The sequence below is a fragment of the Silurus aristotelis genome, assembly GCF_946808225.1.
Source record: "Silurus aristotelis genome assembly, chromosome: 8".
NCBI classification, from domain to species: domain Eukaryota; kingdom Metazoa; phylum Chordata; class Actinopteri; order Siluriformes; family Siluridae; genus Silurus; species Silurus aristotelis.
In genome coordinates this window covers 26,997,400-27,024,043 of record NC_139581.1, presented here as the reverse complement: position 1 = coordinate 27,024,043, position 26,644 = coordinate 26,997,400, and the positions used below count along the sequence as shown (strand labels likewise).

General features: G+C 38.2%; 1 protein-coding gene across 1 annotated transcript in view; it reads left to right on the top strand.

Moving 5' to 3' along the window:
• The window catches only part of LOC310730092 (leucine-rich repeat and fibronectin type III domain-containing protein 1-like protein), a 106,279-nt gene that overhangs the window by 3,152 nt on the left and 76,483 nt on the right, over window positions 1-26,644 (top strand). The window lies entirely within an intron of this gene.

Below are 26,644 nucleotides of genomic sequence, written 5' to 3'. Positions count from 1 at the left end.
TAGATTATAACAGATTAGCAAGTCATCTGTGATGAGTTTTGTTAATTGCACCACTCATTTGTGGTTAAGATGTATAATTCTGTAGTTGTTTCCATCCTGCATACAAGTTTGTATCCAGACTTAAATTGTCAGTAACTTTTATTCCACTCGTGCATGTTCTAAAGAGCAAACATCATCCATCACGTTGCGTTGTTAGGCACGGTGCAGGAACTGTAATACACTGAATCTTTGTGAAAACTAAAGTGCTCAGTGTGTCGCCTGCTTTCAGATACGTTTGGAAGCACTACTCCGTCATCTGTTTCTGTAGACTTACCAAAAATTTAAGAAATGCTCCGATTAGGTTTTTCTACAAACTCCTAGCACTATATGGTATATTCATTCATTTCTATTTGAGTATCTTATTCCAGGCATCATGAGTTTGAATTAATACCCTGACGAAATCTAATTTCAAGTTCGACCAGTCATGAATTATTGTATTTATTGCTGTAGTTCTATTGAATATATTACTGTTTGGATGCATGCAATGTTTGAAGGACTTTTGAAGTAGTGTGTTTGTGAGTCCCTATAATTGTGTTGTATGCTTCAGGATGAAAAAAAAAAACCCCTATATAACTATGTACTTATGCTTAATGTCTGTTTAATTGTGATGCTCTGAGCAATACTCGTCCTGAGTTAGTCCTACCTATACAATGCATTGCTGAATTAATGAAGATATTTTCCACTCAGACATACAGACTCCTTTTTTCCATTTATTTTCTACATTGGTTTCAGAATGATAAGCAGTCTTATAATTAATTAATATTTTGAGAAGCTAGCCCTGGAGAAAATAACAGCTCTTCTGTAATGTATTCAAGGTTGGAAAGATTTGTAGAACTTCTTCATGCATAACACTATACTCGCCTTTATGATGTTCTTGTTGTTTATGCACTGAGCATTTTGGTTCAAACCTTTCAGTCAGAGCAAAACACTGATTTGTTGGAAAAAAAAAAGAGTATAGATTTATCCATAAATAGGACTTGAAAGCTCGATAGCCAAACCTGAACCTCCCAGAAGAGTTGATCAGGCTTTTGGTCATAACCTGGTGCTTAGCAGAAATCATGATCAATCTTCATGACCAGTCCTCATATCATTCAGCCGCTGAATCATCACCAGCCAAAAAAACAATGAACTAGCATTAAATGTTATATTGAGTATCAACCGCAATTCCTTGTGTGGCGTCCATGTTTGTTCACGCACTACATTTTGCAAGATGCTCTCAGGAAGAGCTTCTCTGTTGCAAGACTTCCAAACAACTTGCTTTTAAATTTCGACAAAACTCAACTAAACTTTTCCATTCAAAAGCTCTAGTTGGATTAGTGTTAAATGCAGAGGTGGGGTACAGGGTAATTATCATCTCTGGAGGTTTTAGTCCTGACATTTCTTGTGACAGTGATTTTTACTTACTGCATATACCTGCTTCTGTAAAAAGAAATTTTCTGTATATTTCTTAGTATTCAAGGACTTATAGAAATAACTGCATGTGAAAAATGACATGTAAAGAGTCTGTTATGTCCTTTTTCTTTAGTCATACCACAAAACGCTCTTTCCTTTCATCTCCCTTAGAAACCGAGCCGAAAGCCAGAAAGCACTGTCAGAAAATAGTGAAATATAGATTGAATTTAAAAGGTCAAAGAAACGACATGTCAGATGGGCTTAAGTAAGTCATTGAGTCACAAGCAAAGGTGGGCCCTTTGCTCCTAAATTGCTGCTACACAGTACTACTCAAATGATATAATCTAATATAAATACTTTAAGCCAGCGATCAATACTTACTTCGAACAATGCATATGTTTCACACAATCAGTCATATTTACATTCATTTACAGATGCAGCAAAATACATTATATGGATTAAGGTTAAACACCTGACCATAAGATAAGTGCTTTTCGAACCACCCATTCCACATTTAGTCTCCATTTACTGATATTACCCTCCACTCTTTTGAGAAGATGTTCCACTAGATTTTGGAGAGTGATTCTTGAGATTTTTCCTAATGTCCTACTGCTGGATAAAGTTCTCTTCAATTCAAGAGCACATTGTGCAGCTGAGAATGGTTCCACATGAACAGCTTAAAAAACCCATGAAGTTACTGAGCAACCCCAGAACTTTGAGGATTGATTTGGTCTGTAATTAATCTAAACAGTCTGCTACAATGCCTCAGGAGCACAGCTTGCATGAACAGTTCTCTATTTAAGCACCCATCACGGAACAGTAAACCTTAACAATGATGGAACTGTAATGAATAGACATTGGGTGCCACTCAGATGGTGAGGATGGGTTCCCTTTTGAGCCTGGTTCCTCTCAAGGTTTTGTCCTCATGCTATCTGATGGAGGAGGTTTTCTTTGCCACAGTCACCAGTGGCTCGCTTATTAGTGATAAACTTATAAGGAACCACATATGACTGGAAAGATCTGGCATCCCAGTACCTTTGTCTATATCGCGTATATTTTTTCACTATGAAATGCAACATATTTCAGTGTTAATAAAGACCTGCGATGAATCTTCGACTTTCAAACTTATATTGTATTAACTTAAGTGCAATTCATTAGGTATAGCTCTTAACTTGCATCAATACCTCGCTATAGTAAAATCCACAAAAGCATGTGACACTTCAGTTATTCAGAATATGCAAAAAGTAAACAATGCTACATATACTCCATAGAATTCCATAAAACAGTTTTAAATGAAGGAAAACTGACTAACATGTTCACAAGACAGGACACTACGTTCTGAATGGACATTGTCACCTCCAGTGCTGAGCACATGCTCAGAGATATGCGTAGGTATACTTTGGCATGGTCCACCAGTAGAGGTAACTCTGTCATCCGTCATTCAAATTCTATGTTCACAATAAATGAAGCGTGGACATAGAATACATATAAAGACTAATACGCTTGTGAACACACTATATTTCTGAGGATTTGCTCTTCGGTCCACAGTGAGACGGCAATTTGGTGCAGCGAAAATTGAGCTTTTTTTTATATGCTCTCCCACGTGGATACGTTTCAAAACGCCGTTTTTTACATTCTATTGTGGACCGAGGAACTGGAGCTGTTTTAAAACGATGATATATTTTTGAGTCATGTGGCATAATCATGTGACCTATTCAACTGTCTATTTTAAGTGGTTGCCTCAATGCATCATTTGATTCAACTTGATTGTCATTGTGCAGAGTACAGGGCTATCGAATATATATATATATATATATATATATATATATATATATATATATATATATATATATATATATATATATATATATATATATATATTTCAGCAACCATTATAGTATATCTTACCAAAGGAAAATACTATAGACATGGAACTTGGATATATTTTAGAGTAGTCAGTGGGCAGCTTGTACACATTGACTACTCTAAAATATATTCAAGTTCCATTTCCATAGTATCTTCCCTTAAGAAGATATGCCTTAGTTTGCAGGTAGCTGAACACCAGTGAAGCAATTTTTTAAAACTTCTTCAGAACACCATTATAGACGGAGAGCATTTAAAATTAAAACAGTTTTCAGTTTGCATATCCGGATCTATGTGGATGTAGTTTCATCGAACAAGGTTTTGGGGTGCACAAAATTGTGTCCTCTGCCATAATAAATGCTTGATTCCCATTTTCCGTTTAATCTGGGTGCCACAATGTGCCAGATAGGAGATATCTGCGAACCCGCTGCCGCCCGTGTTCGATCCCCGGTCAGGGAACCGACCCCAGCCACTCTCAGTGCTGGTCCCAAGCCCGGATAAATGGGGAGGGTTGCGTTAGAAAGGGCATCCAGCGTAAAAACATGTGCAAAATAAAACATGCGGAGGATCCGCTGTGGCGACCCCTAATGGGAGAAGCCGAAAGAAAGTAGTAGTAGAGTGCATTTCAAAAGGGAAAAAAACTAAATGTTCAGATCTATTCAAATTTATGTCGAAATCCTCACCTTTAAGGTATACTTAAGAACTTCAGCATTGTTAGCTAGAAATTTTGACAGACCGGCTAGGGTCCAGGGTGCAGAAAGTGTCACCACAGAGAACTTCAGTTGGCTTTGCCTTTATGCGGAGGTGTAAAAATGACCTAAAAATCATACTTGCGTAAAAGTATAGATAACTTCCTGTAAAACTTACTCCATTGCAAGTTAAAAATCACCATTTCCAATATGACTTGAGTATTTGATTTTAAGCAGTCCTTAACACCAAGACACGTTAGTGGAAAACCAAAACAATTGATTTGTGAGGTTTTATTCCCTAAAATACAAATTAAACTGCACACCTCAAAACTGCATTAACCATCAACCGTCTCTTCAGCATGCCATAATGATACAAAGATCAATTGTCTTCCTTAAAAAAAGGACAAAGTAGTAAAGCATTCTTTTAAAAAGGTATCTTCATTAAACTTACGGTATCATGTCACAAATCAGAAGAACCATTAGTATTCAATGGATATAAAACGGTGATGGTGATATCGCCTCTTTAGCAGAATAAATAAGCCACCGTAGGTAAAGCTGCCGTGCAAAATTTAATTGGTAATGATCAGTCAATGAAACTACAGTGGAGTAAAAAGTACATATATTGAATAATAAATGCAGTCGAGTAGAGAGTAAAAGCTGCTTATATGTTTGAGTTATTTAAGTAACGAAGAACATCTACTCAAATACTTTACACCAGTGGTCCCCAACCGCCTGGCTGTGAACCGGCACTGGTCCGTGGGTCAATTGGTCTCGGGCCACACAGAAAGAATACATAACTTACATTATTTCCGCTTCATTTATTATCTGATTCTGAACGATGTTTTATTTTGAAAAATGACCGGATTCTCTCCGCCACATATGTCTATGACTCACTCTTGATGCATGTCATGATGTCTCGGTCACATGTCTTACCTCCATCCACTACCTTCTTAAAGGGGCTGCTTGGGCCTCTAACACATAATACATTACCGCTAATATGAAACCCCCAAGCTAGCAAAATGAACAAACAACAACACGGTGGATTCACATTTATTATTATATTTAGAAAATACCAGTTTTTATGCCGATCGTTTCATTTTATTTTGTTGTATTTTTCCACCACACCTTAAAGGCCAGTCTGTGAAAAACAAGGTTTTTTTTTGGATTACCGTAATTTCCGGACTATAAAGTGCACCAATATATAAGCAGCACCCACTGAATTTTACAAAAATTTTTATTTTAAACATAAATAAGCCACACCTGTCTATAAGCCACAAGTTGCTACACTGAAACTAATTAACTTTACACAGGCTTTAACGAAAGACAGTGTCTGGTACACGGTGTAACGGGTAAAATAAGTTGTGGCTCCTTTAAGAGCAGAGCGGCATTTTGGGAATAGCCTGCCGCCGCATTTTTTCTGGTATTACTGCATGTGTGCAAGACCGAGGAATATGTCCTTATTATTTTCTGATGCTCATTTCTAAGTTTCTTTAACTAACCTGTAACGCTGTTGCCAAGAATAATAAAAAAGCACGAATTTTGGAAACCTGTCTGTGCTTATATGATTTCTGTTGTAACTGAAGTTAGCGAGCTCTCCCTTCACCCAGACTCAACGCGTTACAGCGGCTTGTTTCTAAACAGTAGCCGACCAAGAAAATCATTGTTCACTGTCTTCTTCCTTCCTTTCACAACTATTTCTCGGGAGTTTATTATTTGGCATCGTCGTGCGTAAAAAAACTTTTTTTTTTCCCGATGCCGTGCAGCTCAGAACACAGGTGAGGTGCGTTTTTTCTTTTCCGTTCGGAAATTTCATTGGTCTAATGTATAAATAAGCCACTTCGTTGTTTAAGCCGCGGGGTTCAAAACGTGGGAAAAAGGTAGCGGCTTATAGTCCGAATACGGTGTGTCAGCGGACATAATATCGTGCACAGGATATTTAAAAGTTCCATTTTAGAGCCTATGTTCACATGAACCTGGATCTAAAATTTGTATTTGAAACTATTATATTTTGGAAAAAATACATAAAAATGTTAGTGTGAACGGAGGACAGGAGAAAACAATTAGTTTTTTCATCAATCCAGATTTACTTGGATGTAGCCTGAGTTAAGTAAAAATGACAATATGCACACCATCTCCAGTGGGTTCAGCCAGGGACATTGATATGAGATCATTAGAAGGTTGGTCACCTGATGACTAAGGATGTATAATCTTACTCTGTGCCTTAGAGTTATTTTATAGATGAGCACCACGACAATATACATTATAGCAAATGGAAAGGCAGAAATAAATGCATTATTCATAAATAGTGCTTGGATGCATTTACAAAGCCATATAAATGAACTTCCTTTCAGGTGCAACAAAGTGCAGCCTCATTTGTGAGACACTGGAAAGTTGTGTTTCACTTCTTCTCAGTTATACAAAAAAAAAAAAAGGCAGCATTTTGAATCTCGGATTTAAGGCATATAAGGCAGATACTCAACGAGGGACTTCCACATCCTGCACATCCACACTGCACTTTTCAAGCTCCCTTGACATAGTTAGCTTCATCTCTTTAATCAAAATGCTCCAACAATTTAGCTTGAAGTGGTGCAGTAAGTGACACAGCGAGCTTCTCTCCCTCACACATGATAACGGAGGCAGTTTTCACCACTCCCATCAGTTTAACCATTTCTTCGGCTGTAACGGTGTCCTTTCGATTGAGCGTTTGCACGTCATGCGATGTGCGTTTTCTTTTTCGTTTTTTTGCAACTCTACAGGAAATGCACACTGCAGCTTGTTGCTCCAAAAACATCTCGAAGGAGCTGTTCCAGCAGGTGATCACGGTTTGAGTTTTGAAAATCCATGCTGTCTGAGATTTTAATAATGCAGGGTTTTTTTTTTAACGACGTATCGCACTCATCAAAAGACATTTCAGAGTGTTCTGTGTTGATAAATAAATATGGAATGGCATTCACAGCAAAAGTATTGAACAGACATTGTGACAAAGAAAAGCACTCTGAAACTGAAGACAAATTTAACACGGCCTCCAAATAATTTATTGTTGAAGTTTTTTTATAAATACACTGTTGTTGTTTACGATCCTGGCACTTTTATATTCTTGAAAGCTCAGTTTCTTGCTGAGGTTAAACCTCCCAGAAGAGGTGAATAGGTTTTTGGTTACAACCTGGCACTTAACAGAAATCATAATCAATCTTTACGCTCAGTCTTCACATCATTCAGTCCCGGAATCATCAAGCTACAAAACAATGAAGTAGCACAATTTTTCGATCTTACGATGATGATAGCGATAAATAGTACAAAAATACGCTTCGTTCTCCACTCGCGAACTGGGGCTTGTCCACGCACCTGCTGCCACATACACATACATACACATACATACTGTATAGTATCTAAAGTACGGTTCTGTAAATTGCTTTGATTTGGCTAAATTCTGTACTGTAAATGGTTGAATTTTTACATTTCAGTACACTACCCCATACCGATCACATTCTAGAAGACACCTGGGTGGGCTTAAGCCATGTCTCGACTTAGATTTCCTAATTACAATGGGGATCGGTACGCATCTCCATCGCAAATCGGGAAGTACGTGTACTTTCAAATCATTTAAAATTAAAATTCCTTTTTATTTGTGCTCGTAACAACGGACATTATCTCAAAGTAGCTTTGCAGAGGTTATAAAGTTATATACAAGAATGTATGAGTTTAGCATCTAAGTGTGTTTCCTATAGTTTTAATTAATTACTAATGAGTGCACCAATGGTGACTGTGGCAAGAAAAAATCTCTGAGATGGTACAAGGAAAAAACCTTGAGAGAAACCAGAGTATTAGAATTTATTCCGTGTATGCTGTCCATGTTTGTTGTGTTGCTTTCACACAATGCCTATTGTAGGCTTCATCCAGACACTACAGTCCATTTTGCGAGATGCTATCCACGGGAGCTTCTTTGTTGCAACATTTCCAAATGACTTGTTTTTATGAAAGTGTAATATACCCCTTAATTTGGACCAAAAAAACCCAACTAAACGTCTCCATTTAAAAGCTCTTGTTTGGATTAGTGTTATATGTAGAGGTGGGGTACAGGTTCATTATAAAACCTGGGAGTTTTAGTCCTGACTGAATCCTTTATGGCAGTGATTTTTACTTATTGCATGTCCCTGCTTCTGGAAAAAAGAAATCTGCTGTATATTACCCAGTAATAAAGGACTTATAGAAATAACGGCACGTGAAATATGTATATCATCCAAATTGGCATGTTGTAAAGAGTCTGTTATGTCCTGTGGGGTTGAAAAAAAGGTTTCTCGTTCTTTCTTCAGTCATGTCACGATGAGCTCTTTCCTCTTATCTCCCTTAGAAACCAAGCTGAAAGCCAGAAAGTACTGGCAGAAAATAGCAAAATAAGGATTACCCTTAAAAGGTCAAAGAAACGACATTTCTGATGGGTTTAAGTACGTCATTGAGTCACTAGCAAAGGTGTGACCTAAAGTCTTCTATTACTGCTTATTATTCATATTCGAGACATTTACATTAATTCACAGATGCAGTAAAATACACTACTGTATGTACACTACTGGCGTTCAGGACACACTCATTTGTTTAGTTTGTACTCCGTAGTGGAATTTACTTCCTTACGTATTTATTTAGTATATTAGGTCGCAATTAATAGTTGAGGTTCAGGTCTCATTTGACTCATTGCTTAACAAATAAACCGTTTAATAAACAGCTCCCGGAAGTTCTGGATGCAGTTAATTAATTACGAGATAAGATATTAGTTAAATTTACAAAGTACAAACACTAACTCTACAGAGAACTGCAGCCAAAATGCTCCAGAAACATCCACAAGAAATTTGTGCTAGAATGTCAGCATTCATAAACCACTAGTAAAAAGGAAACTTGAAAATCTCTGAGTATAATTTTTTTTTTTTTTAGTGAAGTGAAAAAAAGTTTAATTTCTTCTTTCTGGTTGTATTTTTTGTTTGTTTCTCGAAAAGTCACATTCAATACTTGAAACCCCGAATATGGCCTTGTTGCTAGCATTAGCCAGACACACCTCTCTCGAAATTATCCTAAGATGTTCTCCCAAGTGTTTCGGAATGCATGTCTGAAGAACATAATTCTTTAGTTGCCAGCCAGCATCTATATAATGGCAGGTAATGGTTACATACGCTTAGGTTGTGCACCATGTCCAGCCATCTGTTATGATTGCAACTCGTCCTGAACCCATTAGCTCACGTTGAACATTGACGTACAGCTTCGGTTTTGCTGATGCACTTTCTTGAGCTCACAAAACATCTTCGTATTAATGCCACATTAGGGCCTAATAGCTTTACAATAACGAAAATAAGAAATGTCAGAACGTTGCCAGATATTTTTGCAAAAAATTGGACAAGGTGGGCGACAAGGGCTTTCATGCTTGCAGAAAAATGGCGTCGATGACATGTCTTCTTATTAGCTATCCTGACAAAGACTATTTTATTTCACACTGTTGTTCTTTTAAAGTTACACATCTTTCGAATGTATGTCCATCTTTTACGCTAAGCCGTGGCATCCTCTGAGGCTTTAAGACAAAATTACTGCTGTTAAAATCAATGAAGTCCAAATACATCAGTGTTCACTACAACACACAGCACTGATAGATCAGATTATTGATTCTTTTTTTTGATCCATTAAACGATTGTTGCACCTCTTGTGCATATGCTGACACATTTTTCATCACCCTGATTTATACAGGCGTCACAGAATGCCCATGAACATCAATAATAATTACAGCAGATGTCTTCCAGCAATCGTTCTCACCAGACTTATGTCCAGAGGCTTGTCTTGTCCATGCAGTATTTAAAATTCTCCTTAATCATTAGGAACATTTTATTCCCTTACCATCTTTTAGGTTCACTTCCTGGTCAATGTAGAACTCTTTCAGTCGTGTCAACGTGTGTGTTATGTTCCTAATAGGCATGTTATGTCCCTTAATGGTATATTTAACAGCTAATGATTTTTAAAAAAGCAATTTCCCGAATCTGTCCACAACAACAATTTGTCTCCTTTGTACTCCTTGATTTTCTCTTAGGAATTGGAAGGCAAAGTGAACGTGAATGTGTGTAAACCCATTATTTACCCCAGGGAAGATTCTTTCAGCCTGGAAGTGATGTTGAACAGGGATATTTGAATGTGTACCATGTGTGTCTTTAGGTGTGTGTGTGTGTGTGTGTGTGTGTGTGTGTGTGTGTGTGTGTGTGTGTGTGTGTGTCTGTTTACTGAAGAGCATTGTTCACAATATATAGTACAGAATCCATGTACAAAATTCATGTACAGTCGATGCTGTTATAGATTATAAAACAAGCTGAAATACAACCTAACAAAATAAAATAAAACTAAATATATAAATAATAAATCTATATATAAATGTAATATTTGGGACACAAGTTTCAGGATGGTTCTGGGGCAGTTTGGATAAATATGGTAATGGTCTGGAAACCTTGAAATATGTATGCAGCAGGGTGCCGTTTGGGATCCAGCCCAGTCTGATTTTCAAAGTTACCACAGAAGTATCTGTAAATGTTGTAAAATAATGTCTAAACTTTGCCTTGAATTTGACTGAGAAACCACCGAAATCATATTTTTTTCTTCCTAAAAATGCGAAATATTCAGCAAAAGAAATTTTAGCTGTAATAGTTTACAAAATATTGACAGACCCTGTTCTGTTTAACGTTAGCTGATAAATAGTAATCGATTAAATCAAATCCTTGAAAGGATTCAGGACACGTGCAAGGATTTGTGTCATGTGCCTTTATTTATCACAGGCCTCTGCTATAACAAACCAATAAAACATCGGCGGAAAAAAGCAGGGCTCCGGTGAGGTGGATTTAAACTCACACCATCTCTATTCCCCCTAACAGCTTTTTCCCCTCTAATAACTCGCGTTCTAGCGTAAAAATACTCTCTTAAATATTAACTGCAGATGGGAAGGAAGATTGCAGGCTTTTTTTTTTTTTTTTGTAGGCTGAACCATTGCTGTTTAAATGAGAGAAGTCTCATTCACACACACACACACACACACACACACACACACACACACACACACACACACACACACACACACACACACACTCACACACAATTTGCTTTAAGCAAGGTCAGGGTAAAACGTATCAGCCGAGACTTAATTCTGGAAAATATGCTTAAAACTAAGCATTTGACACCTCGAATTCAAGAAGTCTAATATACTAAAAGGTATATTTGCGCAAACGTTCCTTGAAAACGTCACGTTCGATAAGTAGTCATTTTATCTCAGCAGTAGTAAATATAAGCAGCCTGCTTAGGGATCTCCTGCTAGCTAAATATGTGTTAGTCACATGGTGAATGTCAGGCTTTGAACAAATTATTGTCAACGGTTAGACATAAGTCTAATCACTGAAGTGTGTCTGTGTTCAGCAGTGCTGTGATCATCTAACCAGGGAAACATGATCATTGGGAAAAATGTCATATATGAACGTAATTTCACACATAAATACTGTATATAAAATAATGGGTTTCTACATTGACCATCAGCATCACTAACCTCAATCCAGTCAGCGGAGGCATTTAAAGTGTTCGCCGTTGGCAGGAAAGTGATCCCTGATTAATCCAGACAGTCGTATACAGTTAGTTACATTTCCTGTATTTTTAAGGCCAGATTTAAAAAATGCGCTATTATAAATGCAGAGCATATAAGCATGTTTCTCTGTTTAGATAATCACAGCCTGGCTGAATATTTTGAGGGCTAGGATCTGATTACAAGCTGAAGTGATTACACTTATGTCTGTAAGTATTCAAGAATTTGACCAAAGCCTGACTGTGGGACTTGAAGCACTTTTAACTAGCAGGACATTTAAAAGGCTCCTTGTATTGGCTACTTGTGTAACGTAGACAACCAGTAACATTTCTAAGCGTTGGCAAACTAGGCAGGGGGAGCCTTCGACGTGCTAAGACCCCCCCCACCCGTTTCACAAATCCGCGCATTTTGGACGCACCCCCCCGCAGCCCCTATGGTACCTTAGTGAATTTATCTAGACCAGGGGTCACCAACCTTTTTGAAACTGAGAGCTACTTCTTGGGTACCGATTAATGTGAAGGGCTACAGTTTGATACACACAGTTTTCAGTTTGATCTAAAATAACACATTTGCTCAATTTACCTTTTATTATATGTTATTATTAATAATTAATGATATTCATCTATGTGAAGACACTGATCATGTTAATAATTTCTCATAATAATTATCAACAATGATTTAACAAAGTAGGAAACAGCTATTTTAAAAAAAGGCGTGCGGGCTACTCATGTGGTCCTTGCGGGCTACCTGGTGCCCACGGGCACCACGTTGGTGACCCTTGATCTAGACATTATGCAAGTAAGTTGGTTCCTTTTTGATGTGTACTCAACAGAAAATGTGAAGTTAATGGACATTAATGCTTTATTTATTACTTAAAATGAATAATACAATAGTGTTTTAAAATAATTTATAAAATTTGTTATTGAAAAACAGTTTAAAACGTTATTCCTAACGTTCCTGAACATTCGGTCACCCCGCGGATTCCCGTGAATTTTAAGATAATCTTAAAACTTGCTGTTAGTTAGGTTCCGAATGGAAACCCGCACATTTTCCAAGCCGCGAGTTCCAAACCGTGAGATTATCTCTATATATATGTAACATTATTTAGAGGCACACAGTTGTAAAGGATGTTTTTGGATATGATAGCATTACATTTTCCTTTAGCTTGAGCTCGGAGACCCAAACCTGTTGAGACAATGCTGCTGTGCACAACGACAGCTCCATGAAAATATGCTTTATGGTTTGGAGTGGAAGATCCCAAGTCGCCTACCAAGGAGATCTGACTTCAACTGTACTCGACAGTTTTGGGATGAATTGGAACACTGGAACACTGAGTGCACCCCAGGCCCCCCATCAGTACCTGACTTTCCTAACGCCCTTGTGGCGAATGAGCACAAATTCCCCAGCCTCTGCATGACTAGTGGGCCTGAACAAACAGGCTCCAAAAAAAGAAGAAACTGGTACAATATTAATCAGTACACTGCAGATCCTATTTGTGACTATTTGTATGGCAGCCTGGGAAAAGCCACTGGCTGACTGAATTCCGACAAACAGCCCGAAAGGGTGATAAATCGCACTTTGATCCAAATTGGATTTTCCTGGAACTTTAATAAAATATAAATACTGTCACTGAAATAGTGTGAATATATTTTTAATCTTGCCTATGCTGTCTGCCTGCAAAGAGTGTGATGAGTCAAAAGCCAATTTAGCAAATCCAGCAATAGTGTATGTTCATGGTTCTGTAGACAGAGGTGTCTCAAACTTTAGTTAGATAGAAGTAATGTCCACACACAGTGACTGAATGAAATGCTTTAGATACATTGTGGTCCAAAGGTCTTGGAGCAGAACTGAAAATGCCATTAATTTATAGTTAAATTTACGTTTTTATTATACCATTGATACCAACACTGGAATTTTCTAAATATTTACATTTCCTAGTATTTTGTACTTGCTTTAATGACAATGTGCTTTCGAGTTGGTATGGACTTCACGAGGGTGTGTAAAATTTATGGTCTATTTTACAGCTAATCTATCGGAATGTTTAAACAGACTGAATTGAATAGATTAGGCAGGCAATCCTGACCTCATTTAATTGACCATGTTAACCACCATGTCTAATCTCTTCTGTTGACACATGACCAGAAGAAACTTTTGAATCTGATCTAAAAGGGATCATTTTAGCACACCTGTGGAGTCCATGTGAGCTTGAGTGCATGATTTTATTAATGCATAAAGAGGACAAACCAGACACTAAGTAACTCAAAATGTATGTAAAAAAAACTGAAAAAAATTCTTTATACTGACAAATGATGCCTTAAATTAAAACAAATGCAAAATAGAAGCATTTTCACAGGTTCTTTTTGACCTTTTGACGCCAATGTGGCTATACTGAATATTTAAAATATTGTTTTAAATATTTCAACATTCTTTTCACCTTTAGATGATTTCCAATTATTTTTTGGACTTTTTGTCACTGTATGTGTCATAACATGATGAACACAAGACTTATTATTTCTGTTTCCAATTTTAGTGTCCCCCAACTACACACTGGTGACAAATAATTCTCATAAATATTAGGCATAGTGTGTAGCTCAAGAGATCAACGTAGAAAGCCTGTCCGGTTGATAAATATGCATGAATGAAGATAGACTATTATATGGTCATACTTATTGTTTGTCATATTAATTACATATAATATTCAGAACAAACCTCAGAGGTTCCCTGGTGGTCTAGTGGTTAGGATTCGGCGCTCTTACTGCCCCAGCCTGGGTTTGATCCCCGGTCAGGGAACCAAACCCAGCCATTAGGGTTGCACAAGCCAGTGCACTTTTAGTTCTGGTCCCAATCCTGGATAAATAGGAGGGGTTGCGTTAGGAAGGGCATCCAGCATAAAAACATGTGCCAAATCGAACATTTGTTATACGGATGACCCGATGTGGCGACCCCTAATGGGAGAAGCCAAAAGAGAGTATTTAGAATAAACCTCCGAATCTGTATTTTGCAGTGTAACCTTTGCGTTGATGTATTACTTCATACAGACATGCAAAGTAGAAGCTAAATTAAATATTCATGATTCAAAATATATATAAAAAATAAATGTGCCATAACACGAGGACTAATCAATTCCGTTAATATGCACCTGAACCATTTAGATGCCCTTGTTCTATTACACCATTGTCAAAACAGACAACAGCACTTCAAGTTCGACTGATAGTGGATTTTATAGATACTGATAGCAAATTTGGATCGTACTTACCGATAAATGATTAATCAACCGTTTAACATAACAAAACACTCCCATGTAAAATAGCACTTACCTTTAATAAAAAAACAAAAATCAAAAACAGTACTGAATCATGAAAATGTGTTAAATGATGTAAATATAAATATATTGGGTATATTACTAGGATTATAATAATGAATAAATATAATAACTCTTCAGGCAGCGTGCGCTCTCCGTGCAGCATGCAGTCTCGCGTGTAAAAACAAACAGCATGTGGCATCAGTGATACACCTCTAGAGGCCGCTCTCGTAACGACCGCACTCAGCCACTTCAGCAACGGACTCAACCGGAAAAACTATCAGTATGGATTTTTACAGATATTTCCAGCAATCAACTATCGGTGCCGTTTAATCGACAAAAACGATGAATCTGTCGACCTCTTCTTAAATCCACTCTGTATTTTAATTCACAATAAATAATGTGATTTTAGCTGATACAACTCACCAGTAAATTACTGATGCTTTCAGATGAAAGACTTCGGAGAGCCTTCGGTCGCATGAAGAATAATGATCAGTCTCGTATCTGAATGCTGCAGTTGGCATTTTCCGACAGATGTCCATCATGCTGTTGATGAAGTTGTAAATATTTATGAGAATTATTTGTAGATGTGTCACAACTATTAGTTACATAAGTAGATTATTTCAGGGCAGTCATGAAAATGATTCTCACTGAGATCGTTTAAAAGATTATTTGAGGTATTAAGGACTCAAACATTTCTATGACTAAGGTATACCCTGACTTATATTGATAATAAGTGGTATATATTTTTACATTCCATACACCATATTGACGGAAAAAAAAAAAACAGACCTGTGACTTTACAAATGTATTTATAAGAAAAAACTTCTCTATTTTATTGACAAAAGTATTCAGATGCTTTTGTTACGGCACTTAAAATGTACCTGATTATTTTCCTGAATAATCTATTAGGTATTTTTGCACTTTAACTTGAGTATACCTGTGGAAAATTCTGCAGATTGGACGAAGGAACTGGCTGCAGAGCTCAGAGAGAGTTTGGAAGTTTGGACCAACCAGGATTTAATTTCCTAGAACTGACTTCCTTGCAGGGGGAGTGGTGGCTCCAGCGGTTAAGGCGCTGGGTTGCCGATCGGAAGATCTGGGGTTCAAGCCCCGGTATCACCAAGCTGCCACTCTTGGGCCCTTGAGCAAGGCCCTTAACCCTCTATGCTCCGGGGGTCCCTTACGAGGGAAATATCGTGGTCCGTGTCGTCGGAGTGACGTGGGGCCGCCTTCCCGTGGGCTCACCACCTGCAGGAGGGACCGTAAGGGACGGTGCTGTGAGGATTGGGCAGCAGTCGAAGGCGGGGGCCTGCTTAGACTGCTGCCCCCGCGACCCGAATTACGGATAAGCGGGAGAAAATGAATGAATGACCTCCTTGCAAAACTGAGCAATCATTGGAGAAGAGCCTTGGTAAAAGAGATATTTAAGAACCTGATGGTCAGTCTGGTTGAGTTTGAGAGATCATGTGGGGAGATGGGAGAAATATGCAGAATGTCAGCCTCTTCTTGATGCAAGATACATAAAAACATCCACTTTGAATTTGATTCATTTATTCCATTCCATATACTCATTTGAAATCATTAAACATAGAACAACTGGATGGCGAGGACATCTGAAAAGCCTGTCAGGTTGATGAATATGTCTAATGCATTGTATTTCATGGGCAAACTTATTGTTTGTAATCTTATTTATTACATATAATATCCATAGTAAACCTCAGAATACTGTATACATTTATTTACACACACCTATGGTTCTAAGTGAGATGCTTTACAATTTGAACATCTAAATACGTAAAGGCCCAGATGTAAGCATTCTTTTGAACCCATGCTAAGATTTTCCTCATCTTTGGCACCAAGCTGTGGTATAAAAACACAAAAGACTGGCTCTGATACACGGCGCTAATCCAGTGATTCATTGCGCGCGCGTGTGTGTGTGTGTGGCGTTTACATACAAGCAGTTTCTTTTTAAAAATGGTGCCCCGTTCGATTAGCAATGTGCAGAGGAACGACCTACGAATGGCGGTCATGTACTGTAGGTGGCTTTGTAGCAAGATTACTTGTTTGTCTTTCTGAACCCTTAGTAGCCGGATGCTACCAGTGCCACCATGGCAACCGGATATATGATCGCCCTTAGCAACAAGGAGTAGAACAATTCGACCGAAATAAGGTGAAAAAAATCGCTACGGGTCTGAGCGCAATGTACATATTTTTTACTATTTGTATTTATAATCATTTGCATGGAAAATGGACAGACGTTGCACATCAGATTATCGCAGGTTTCTCTATGTTGTTATTGTTTTTCAAAAATCTTATATGTCTCAATGCTACCGGTATATTACATGCGGTCAGTAATAACATGGGCTTGTGTTTACCTGACGCTGAATCAGTTAATTTTTCTCCTTTACCGTTGTATTTTACTCCAATTAGCTCAGTAATTAGACCACAGTGCTCTCAGGGTAGAAATCTCTACCCATGCCATGCCTGCTGGTGTTTCTTCTATTAGCTCAGTAATGCGATCTCCATTTAAGCTGTATTTATAAATGAGAAGATGATGATGCTAAATAAATGTGGTCCTGCCCATTCGTACATTACAGGAAGCATAGCAAGTTCGAAGACATTTTCTATTATACCCACCTGCTACACTGCTGCTAAACATTTCCACCTGAGCTGGAGAGTACAACCAGGTTTTCCTCTTTCTCAACCCAGTTTTCACCACACTAGAAATATCTCACCCGAAAGAGCAATTTTCAGTGTAGCACGCTCTCCAAACCGAGCACTCACGTGCATGCCGAGAGCTCTCCATGCTTTTTAGAGAGTGGAACATGCGGCTAACCATTTATTTTTTTTTATCAATGAACTGTCTGAGCTACTCAACCTTTCTGTAATTCGTGTTCCCTGTCGCGCCGCTTCTAGGTGATTTTAATATTAATACAGCCAATATGTTAATGCAGCGGTTGTGTTGTACCTGCTGATCTCCTGAATCTCCTCCAGTGCTTTTTTTGATTCGACTCAGCAGGTACATCTTCTCAATCGCACATTGGATATCGTGCACTCGGTCTGTATGTGACCTATTAACCGCCGTAGTAGGATTATAAAGCCGTACTGTTCTGATTTGTCAAACTCTTCTCAAGGTCGGGTGCATTTGGCTAAGCACCTTGTGTAGCGTCGTGTCACGCCTCGAGTCAAGCCGCATGTCAAGACTCATGAAATGCATCTCAGTTCACACAGGCGGCTTTAGTTGAGTTAGTGAAGCGTCAAATTTTAGCTCTTGTTTTTTTTTTTTTTTTCGTGCTGAGTAAACGCAGTGAAAAACCACTGTTTTTGTGCAGTGTATTTAAAATCATAATCTGTTCGATACGCTATAAAAGCCCGTCTTGGGGAAACAAAATAAACACCATCCAAACCCTCTGTTTTACACTGTTTCACGTCTAGATTTTTTAATTACGGGTGGAAGGATGGAAGACGTTCCTATGAAGACGAATGAAGAGAGCAAATGAAACAAATGAGTAAGCTCTCCTCTTCTGTCTGTTGTCTTAGTGCCGTCTTCGTGGCAGTTTGTCAGAAACGTTTGATTATCTGTGCACCTGCTGTGGGAGAGTTTAATGTAGATTTCCTGATTTTTTTTTTTTATTTATTCTGTTATATGATCCTGGATGTGAATGTGAGTTGCAAACAGAGTGACATTTATACAGGATCCTGAGGAAGTGATGAGCAACAGGCGACATAGCAGATCAGCTGTCTACATTCCACCATGTCCTCTAAATCTACCTCTTTCAAATATAAACCACCTGCATGTCTTTTTTCACTACATCAATAAACCTCCTTCTTGGCCTTCCTCTTTTCCTCCTGCCTGGCTTTTCCTCCTCCATCCTCAGCATTCTCCTACTTATATACCCCATGTCTAAACTTTCCCTTTCACTCTTGCAGATACCCTTCATACTCTCCATTAATTTGCACAGGTATTTAAACTTTCGAGCAACAGGCGAGTGTAATTAGTAAATTTGTGAGTTTTTCTTAGCAGTGGCTGAGAGGGAGCATCAATTTGGGTTTACTTCTAAAGACAGCTAATAAGCAACCATGACCCATCCCGAGGCATCCTGAGGTTTGGCCAGCTCCAGTCACATCCCACCTCAAAAAGATTATGGACCTTTAAAGAAGTAGATGCTGAACTCACAAACATCCTGTACCATCTAGAGACGTACCAGTGCCATTTGGATCCCACTACATGTGTGGAGTTTTGACATTGGATCTCCTGGAGTGTTTAAAGGCTCTGGCATGGAGAAGCTAGTGCTGGATCTGTGATGATCACAAATGTTGAGCTATTTTATGAGTTGCTCAGTAGCTCCTAGTTTTATAACCATAAAGACTGTATAAGACTGTAGAAAGAACATTATCTATAATGATACACTCCAGTGCTCATGTTAGTTCTCACTCTCCAGTGTTCTGTATTGTTTAAAGACTATAATTACAGTCTTGATGTCACCCAAATGAGGATGGGTTCCCCTTTTGAGTCTGGTTCCTCTCAAAGTTTCTTCCTCATAACATCTGCCACTGTGAGCCTTTTCATGAGAAACTTTTCCTTGAATCTGCCTATAATCACAAACCAAAAACATATTTTCCTTTTTTTTCTTTTCCCTTTTCCTGTTTATTGACTTTTTGTTTTTATCACTACTATATTACTATTTTAATCCTGTTGTAATTATTACATGCTTTTTATGTACCGTGTGTCTTTCAGGTCTTTGCATTCTGTCTTACTTTGTCTCACTTTACTGCACTTCATTGATTCGGTCATGCAGGTTTTTCCATTAAAACATCTGGGCGCTTCTCTCCACAAAGGCCACTCAGGTGCTCGTTCAGTCTATTGTCATTTCGAAGCCGGATTACTGCAAGTCACTCATGGCAGGTGTGCCTCAACATGCATTTCGTCCGCTGTAACTAATCTAGAATACAGATGCGTGACTTGTTTTTGACCACGCCAATTTCTCCCACACTGCCCTATTCCTGCGCTTGCTTCGACTGCCCTCGTGGATCCGCACCCACCTACCTTAAAGCGTTTACCGCCTGGTACTCTGCACAACACTTTTCCCCAGAGGCTCTGATGGAACAAGGAAAATAAATCTTTAAAACATATCTCTTTATATGAAGCCTTTTTGGTGAAATTTCCCCTGGCTCTTCACAACAGCTGACTTAAATGGTGTCCTCAAACGAAAAGTCATTAAATTTATCTATTTTCACAAAATGACGCCATCTTGTGTGTTTTATTCATACAGTCCCAACTTCTCCAACAGAGTTTCTATTTTTTATTTTTTTGCCTGTCGGAAATCGTAGTTTCTGACCTTCTGAACAAGTATGAAGATCGTCTTTTAATGGAGACTTTTTTTTCCTTTGGAAAAGGCCATCTGCTGAGTTCCAAAAATCTAAATGTAAATGTGTCCTTGGGTAATCCAAAAGGCACATGCAAATGCAATGATAGCTCAGTGCTCAGTGAAATCTGACTATCTGATGATAGAAGTAATCAATGAATAATTAGCAATTCATTTACAGATTACACTGCAGACACACTTTATCAAAAGTAAGCCAACCTCTGTCAATTTGCACAGGTGGGATATGACAGCTGATGCTGATGCGCGTGATGAGCTCTTGAAGAGAGTCATGCAGCTAAATGTGCCTTGTCAGAAGAAAGAAATTGCTCCTGGTCAAGGGCTGCATTGAGGCAGACAAACCTTTTTATTCACATTGACATGCATGGCATTTGACAGATGACCTTATCCAGACTGACTTACAATTATCTCATTTATACAACTGAGCAGCCAAGGGTTAAGGTTCTTGCTCAGTTTTGCGGTGCTCGAATGGGAGCTCATGACCTTCCGATCAGAGGTCCAATGTTTCAATCACTTAGCTACAACTTCTCGCTTCCGCAGTGGAAGTAGGTGTCAGAGGGGTCCCCCTATTCAGTCTTGTCTGAAACCTGCTGGAAGAGTAGATGCTTCAGAAAGAACCTTCTATTGGATATGGAACTGGAGAGACAGACATGCTTAAAGCCATGGAAAAGCAGCCAGTCGCCTATCCATCACTGCTGTAGGATTGCTTCTAGATTGCTGGATACTATCTTATACAGAGAAATTTTGAAAGTAGGAGTTGGCGACCCTGGGGCATCAGAAAATGTGTTCGGAACCGGTGTGACCTTATTTAGAATCCCTTAGCATTAGTTATAATAAAGCAGTGGAGTGGTGCGCAACGAGCGTTCGCTGTAAAACCTTTTAGAAGAATGGTGATAGTGTGAGTGCTGCACAAAGAGAATTTAGTACCAGTTAGGACGTCATGATTGTGTCCGGTCTGCTAGTTTCAAATAAACAGGTTCAGCCTTAAAAAAAGAACTCCCCTGGGGGTGTTTGTATGCCCCGCACGGCAGAGAATACTGAGGATGTTCCAAGTTGCTATCGTGAAGAGCCCATGAGGAGCGGCATCGCTGCGTCGAGCTGTTTCTTTGAAATTATGCACCCATGTTGTAATCGCATGAGCGGATGGGACCCAATCACGACGTCCTATTTGGTAATGATGCTGAAATTCCTTTGTGCAGCACTCACACTATCACCATTCTTATAAAAGGTTTAACAGCGAACGCTCCACTGCTCCATTATACCTAACGGCAATGGATTCGAAACGATCTCGCACCGGTTCCAACATTGCTGATGCCCCATGGTTGCCAAATCCTACTTCCAAAATGTCTTGTTTTCCTGTGCCACACTGTAAAAGGCAAACACCAACCATGCAAGGTAGCATGCAAACTGTTGCTTGATTTCATTTTGTTATTGCCTGATATGCTTTTATCCCTCCTCAAATTAAAATTGGTAAACAAAAATAATCCAAATGGGAATGTTTTTGACCCACAGAATTAGACAAAAAACTATAGCATTTGCTTTCAAAATAGAGAATTTGAATAATTAAAGGACCTAATTGCTTGTGTCATGGTATGCTGGTGAAATGCTGATTTCTGGAAGCCATGTTTTTCTTTTCTTCTCTTTAGAAACCAGTGAAATGGTAAAAAAATTGGTTTCTCAGTTAAAACTGGGAAAACATCCAGTATATCTTTTTCCCAATAAGAATTGTTTGGTCAGTACTTATAGATTTCTTCGAAAATGTAGACCTTTAAAACCGCGATTTTCCACCTACTCTCCCTGTAAAAAGGCTTAAAGTAATAAACTTAGATTTAGGCTGTATTGTCAGCTAATGAAAAGGTAGATTTTTGCAAAAATGTTTTCAAAGTGGATGAATTTAAAAACGCCATTTTGGCGTTGCAGTGTGGACTGGGAAGAAGGAGGCTTTGTGCAGAGAAGGGAAGAAACTGCTGCTAATCCAAAGCATCCCACCTTATATCATGTCATTAAAATGTATGGCTGCCAACTGAAACTGGTTTCTTTGTTTTCTTTTTTTTTGTTAGTTTTTTATTGATGATGTGACTGCTGACAAGAACTGAAAAATGATTTAGATCTATATAATGCTATATTATCTACTCAAATTAAACCAATTTAATAACAAAGCAAAGTAGTGGAATGTTCTGCATTGGCAAGACAGCAAGTCAATTACCTCACGAGAGTCCAATTATGCATGCATTTTACTTACTGAACACAAACCTCAAGGCAAATCCTCCAGAACAAGCAGGAATTGATGGTTAAAAAAAGAGCATACTTTACTGAGCATCTTGACTACTATGGTATGAGATAAGGCATAGGACTATTAAACAAAACGAGCTTTTCTATGTAATGCAATTTAAATATGGGGAATATGTATTTTAAGGCACATAGCACATTCATAAACATTAACAATGATATGTTGATGAATTAAAACCAGTGATAGAAAAAAAAGCTATTTGGACACCACAAATTACCAACATTAGTTCTTTGTTGAAAAGCTGTTGTTGGCTGGTACAGCCCTGAGACATCTGTGGTAAGAAGTAATTAGCTTTTTCTGCATTGCGGTTCTGGCAATTTTGGCCCAGTCCTCTTGGCAAATCAGTTTGCCCAAAATGATTACTGTCCTTCTGTTTGACTCATGAAATCAAAATTGTTCATACATTTCTAGAGATACCAATCAGGAGGTTGGCTACACAATGTAAGGCCTTCTTGAGCTCTTTTGGCTGTATCCTTAAGGTTGTTGGTGTTGTGTTAAATTATCCATCTCCCAGATAAATGTTTTTGACTAATGAGATTAAATTCCCCTCTTTTATATCCTGGTAATTTGTTCCATTTGTTTTTTTCCTTTAATGGAATGTGATGCCCCAATGCCATTTAAATTAGGTGTGCTTCTATTAATTCCATGTAAGTGCCTTCACGATTCCACAGTGAATTTCCCATCTCTGGTGTTCTTTGCTAAGTTCCTCGAAACTTTAGAAATCACTTTTACACACACCCTCTTTTATTAATCTATGGTCATAGTAATGCAACTTTAAAAGTGAATGTATGCAACGGATATATTAAAAAAGTTAAAACTGTGTGTGAAAACATATTTTTCCGGGCTGTAGTTTAACTGCAAATGTTTCTCTATTGCACTCCTGTGACGTTAATGTCTCTTGAGTTGCTTGAGTAGTGGGGAATTCGGTAGCATTGCAACAAATCAGCTGTTACTGCTGTTCCAATCAATCAAGCTCCACTCCACAAGTATTGATTAGCATGTGGTCGCCATACTGTTTACAAACATAAACACTCATTCATCTTTAGTAACTGCTTTATCCTGGCGCACACGTTCTGACACTTCATCACACAATCGTTTACACAGTATTTGCTCTTTGACCCCTAAATATACCAAAGCTGTGATTTGTGTTGACACACACCTTTTGCAAATAGTGTTTCAAGTGAGCAGTTTGTCCCAAGTTACCTTGAACACTACAAAGACTACAGATGAACATGCCTGCTGACCAGTGGTGGACCGATCAATGCCTTTTCTGCTGGTCTTTCTTTCTTTCGGCTTCTCCCATTAGGGGCACATGTTTTTACGCTGGATGCCCTTCCTAACGCAACCCTCCCTATTTATCCGGGCTTGGGACCGGCACTAAGAGTGCACTAGCTTGCGCAACCCTAATGGCCAGGGTTGGTTCCCTGAATGGGGATCGAACTCGGGCCGTGGCGGTGAGAGCGTCGAATGCTAACCACTAGACCACCAGGGAATCTCCCTTTTCTGCTGGTCTAAACTCCATAATTAAATAATTAAACCAGATTGGATTTTTGGTAGCTTTAAATTCATGTTGCTTAAAGCTGTTGCTTTAACCAATCAGATTTTAAGATGATCACTCCAAGGCTCCCTAATAGGCATAGAATCATGTCGCCATTTCACTTCCTTGGATATTGGGAGAGTGCACTAGTCAGAGTTAACAAACCACATCTATAGCAAACCTCACAAGCTCAATTATATTCACATGGATATAATAGGAGGAGGAGGAGAAATTGATTTGATATACTTAAAAGGACATATACAAGACGGACGTTTCAAGAAAAGCTGGACATCATGAGAAAAGGTCAACCAAAACAGTTCAAAACAGTTGCTAACAGTTTTTTTTTTATCCATTTATACCTTTGTGTTTACTTTCCTATTGAATTTGCACAAATACACACAATTTGCCTCAAATCTCAAAAAAACTGTAATGCACGAAAAATATGCACAAAAATGCACAGAAAACCTGTGGTCATTTTATGAGGTTAATATCGATGCTCCTGCTGGAGATGATGTATGCGGGTGGTGCCGGTGTGGTTGCAGTGAAAGGAGACTTGTTGAAGTGTGCTCATTGTTTTTTTGCTTTAGTAATGGAATTTATTCTTTCTGTCTAAGATACCTGTCTGTGATGCAGCGCTCTGTTCTACTGTGTTTCTGTATAATATTGATGGTTTCTAATGATGGTCTTAAGAGGAGTGATTCAGCTATGATACCACTAAAGGCCTAGGTGTGAAATGCACAGCCCACCACTGCTATTTATCTTATTGGTTATTGATCGGTATTAGCTTATCATCAGAAATCCATCAGAAATGCGATTTCAATGCGATTTTAATTTCACAATGTAATTCAATCAAGATAATGGAATGGAAAAAAAATATGATGCTATGCAATTTAACATTGTACAGATAGTTCGCTTTAATTTCTTTGGTTCAGACAGACAGCAAACCTTTCTCAAAAAAGTGCCTTTTGACTTTAAACTCATGAAAACATGAAAACAAACTTCACAAACATGCTTTTGTAGTGCAAAAAAAGAAAAAAGATTAAATAAAACCAGGCGTTTTTTTTTTCTTGTTCTGTCTCTACCTCTACCTCTGCCATGTTAATCTGCATTCTTTGTGATTTTTAAGACATGCCTCGGCCTCCGTAGTGTTGTGATACGTCATATTTAGCGGAATGTCATATACAGCGTTGCTGAAAGAACGCGCTAAAAAAACAGTTAAGCAAAGAGAAACACTTTTTTAAATCAATGGATCACTTTTATGCCAGTGCACAGATGGGAATCTGTGAATCATACCATCCCTAGTAGCTACTAACCAAATTTCACATCGGTGAGACCCTCACATTGTTTTAGAGGAAAAAAAAGTAGAAGGACACAATAAAGCAAGAATATTCCCCTTAAATATCCTAACGATTCCAATAGGGTTACAAGCACCTGCAGTATTTCTTACATTTCCTCCCTATTTTCTTATGCATAGTGTAATACTTATTGATATATTGTAATATGTAGGGCTGCAGCCATCGATTATTTTAGTAATCGAGTATTTTACCGATAAGTCCATCGATTAATCAAGTAATCGCATAAGAAGTACTTTTTCTTTTTTTCAAGAGCAATACTAAATATCTTCTAAAATAAACAAGTCATTTGTTTGCTTTCTAGAAAATGTTTGATTGCTAAACCTGCAATCTGTAAAAAAAAAAAAAAAAAGCATTTAACTAAACTAATATATACAAAAAAAATCCTAAATAAAAATATATAAATCCTTAAAAAGCACTCAATGCCTTTTCTTTATGTTTTAGTCTGAAATAATCCCAAACTTTAAAAACTGTTGTGTTCTTTGGCCTGAATCTTCTCTCGTGGTTTTTTCCCTGTTCGTTCATTTTTCATTCTACAGCATCTTCTGTGTTTTCCTGTCGTGTGTACGCCATTTTTCCATGCAAAGGTTCACATTGGACTTTGCCTTAAAGCAGCTTTAAGCCACGTTTATAAATAAGACTCCAGAGAGGTCCAGAGTTTAGCGGGTGGTGCATCAGTAATAATAATCATTTGCTTTTTTTTGTATTTGAATCACTCTAGTTACTCGTTTCAGCCCTAATAATAAGCAAATTGTAGTATTTGTGCTACCGTGTTGTATCGTATTGCTTTTTGAAAGTAATTATTATTAAGGCTTCACATCCCTTTTTCATTAAATCCTGATCCAAACAACAGCAACCACAGCCACACACACTATCTCGTACTAAAAAGCTTGTTGAAAATGGTAATGGCACCGCTGGTGGTGTACTAATTCGATGTAGTACAGTATATGTGGTTTGAGATGGAGCCACAGAAAACAAATACCCTTCAATTGAAAACCCCTATTCATATGCTGTAACACAATCACCTGTGACTGGTGGAATAAACAACGGTGCAAAGCGTGGAATGGCAGGACAGAGTGCGTTAGACAGAGGCCCGGTATTCTATAAACTGGGAATATGTGAACGGATGACCTTGGAAAGATGCGAGCCAAGAGGTTTACACGTGATCTTGAATATGAGGCCCACGTCTCAACTGTCTGAAAGTGT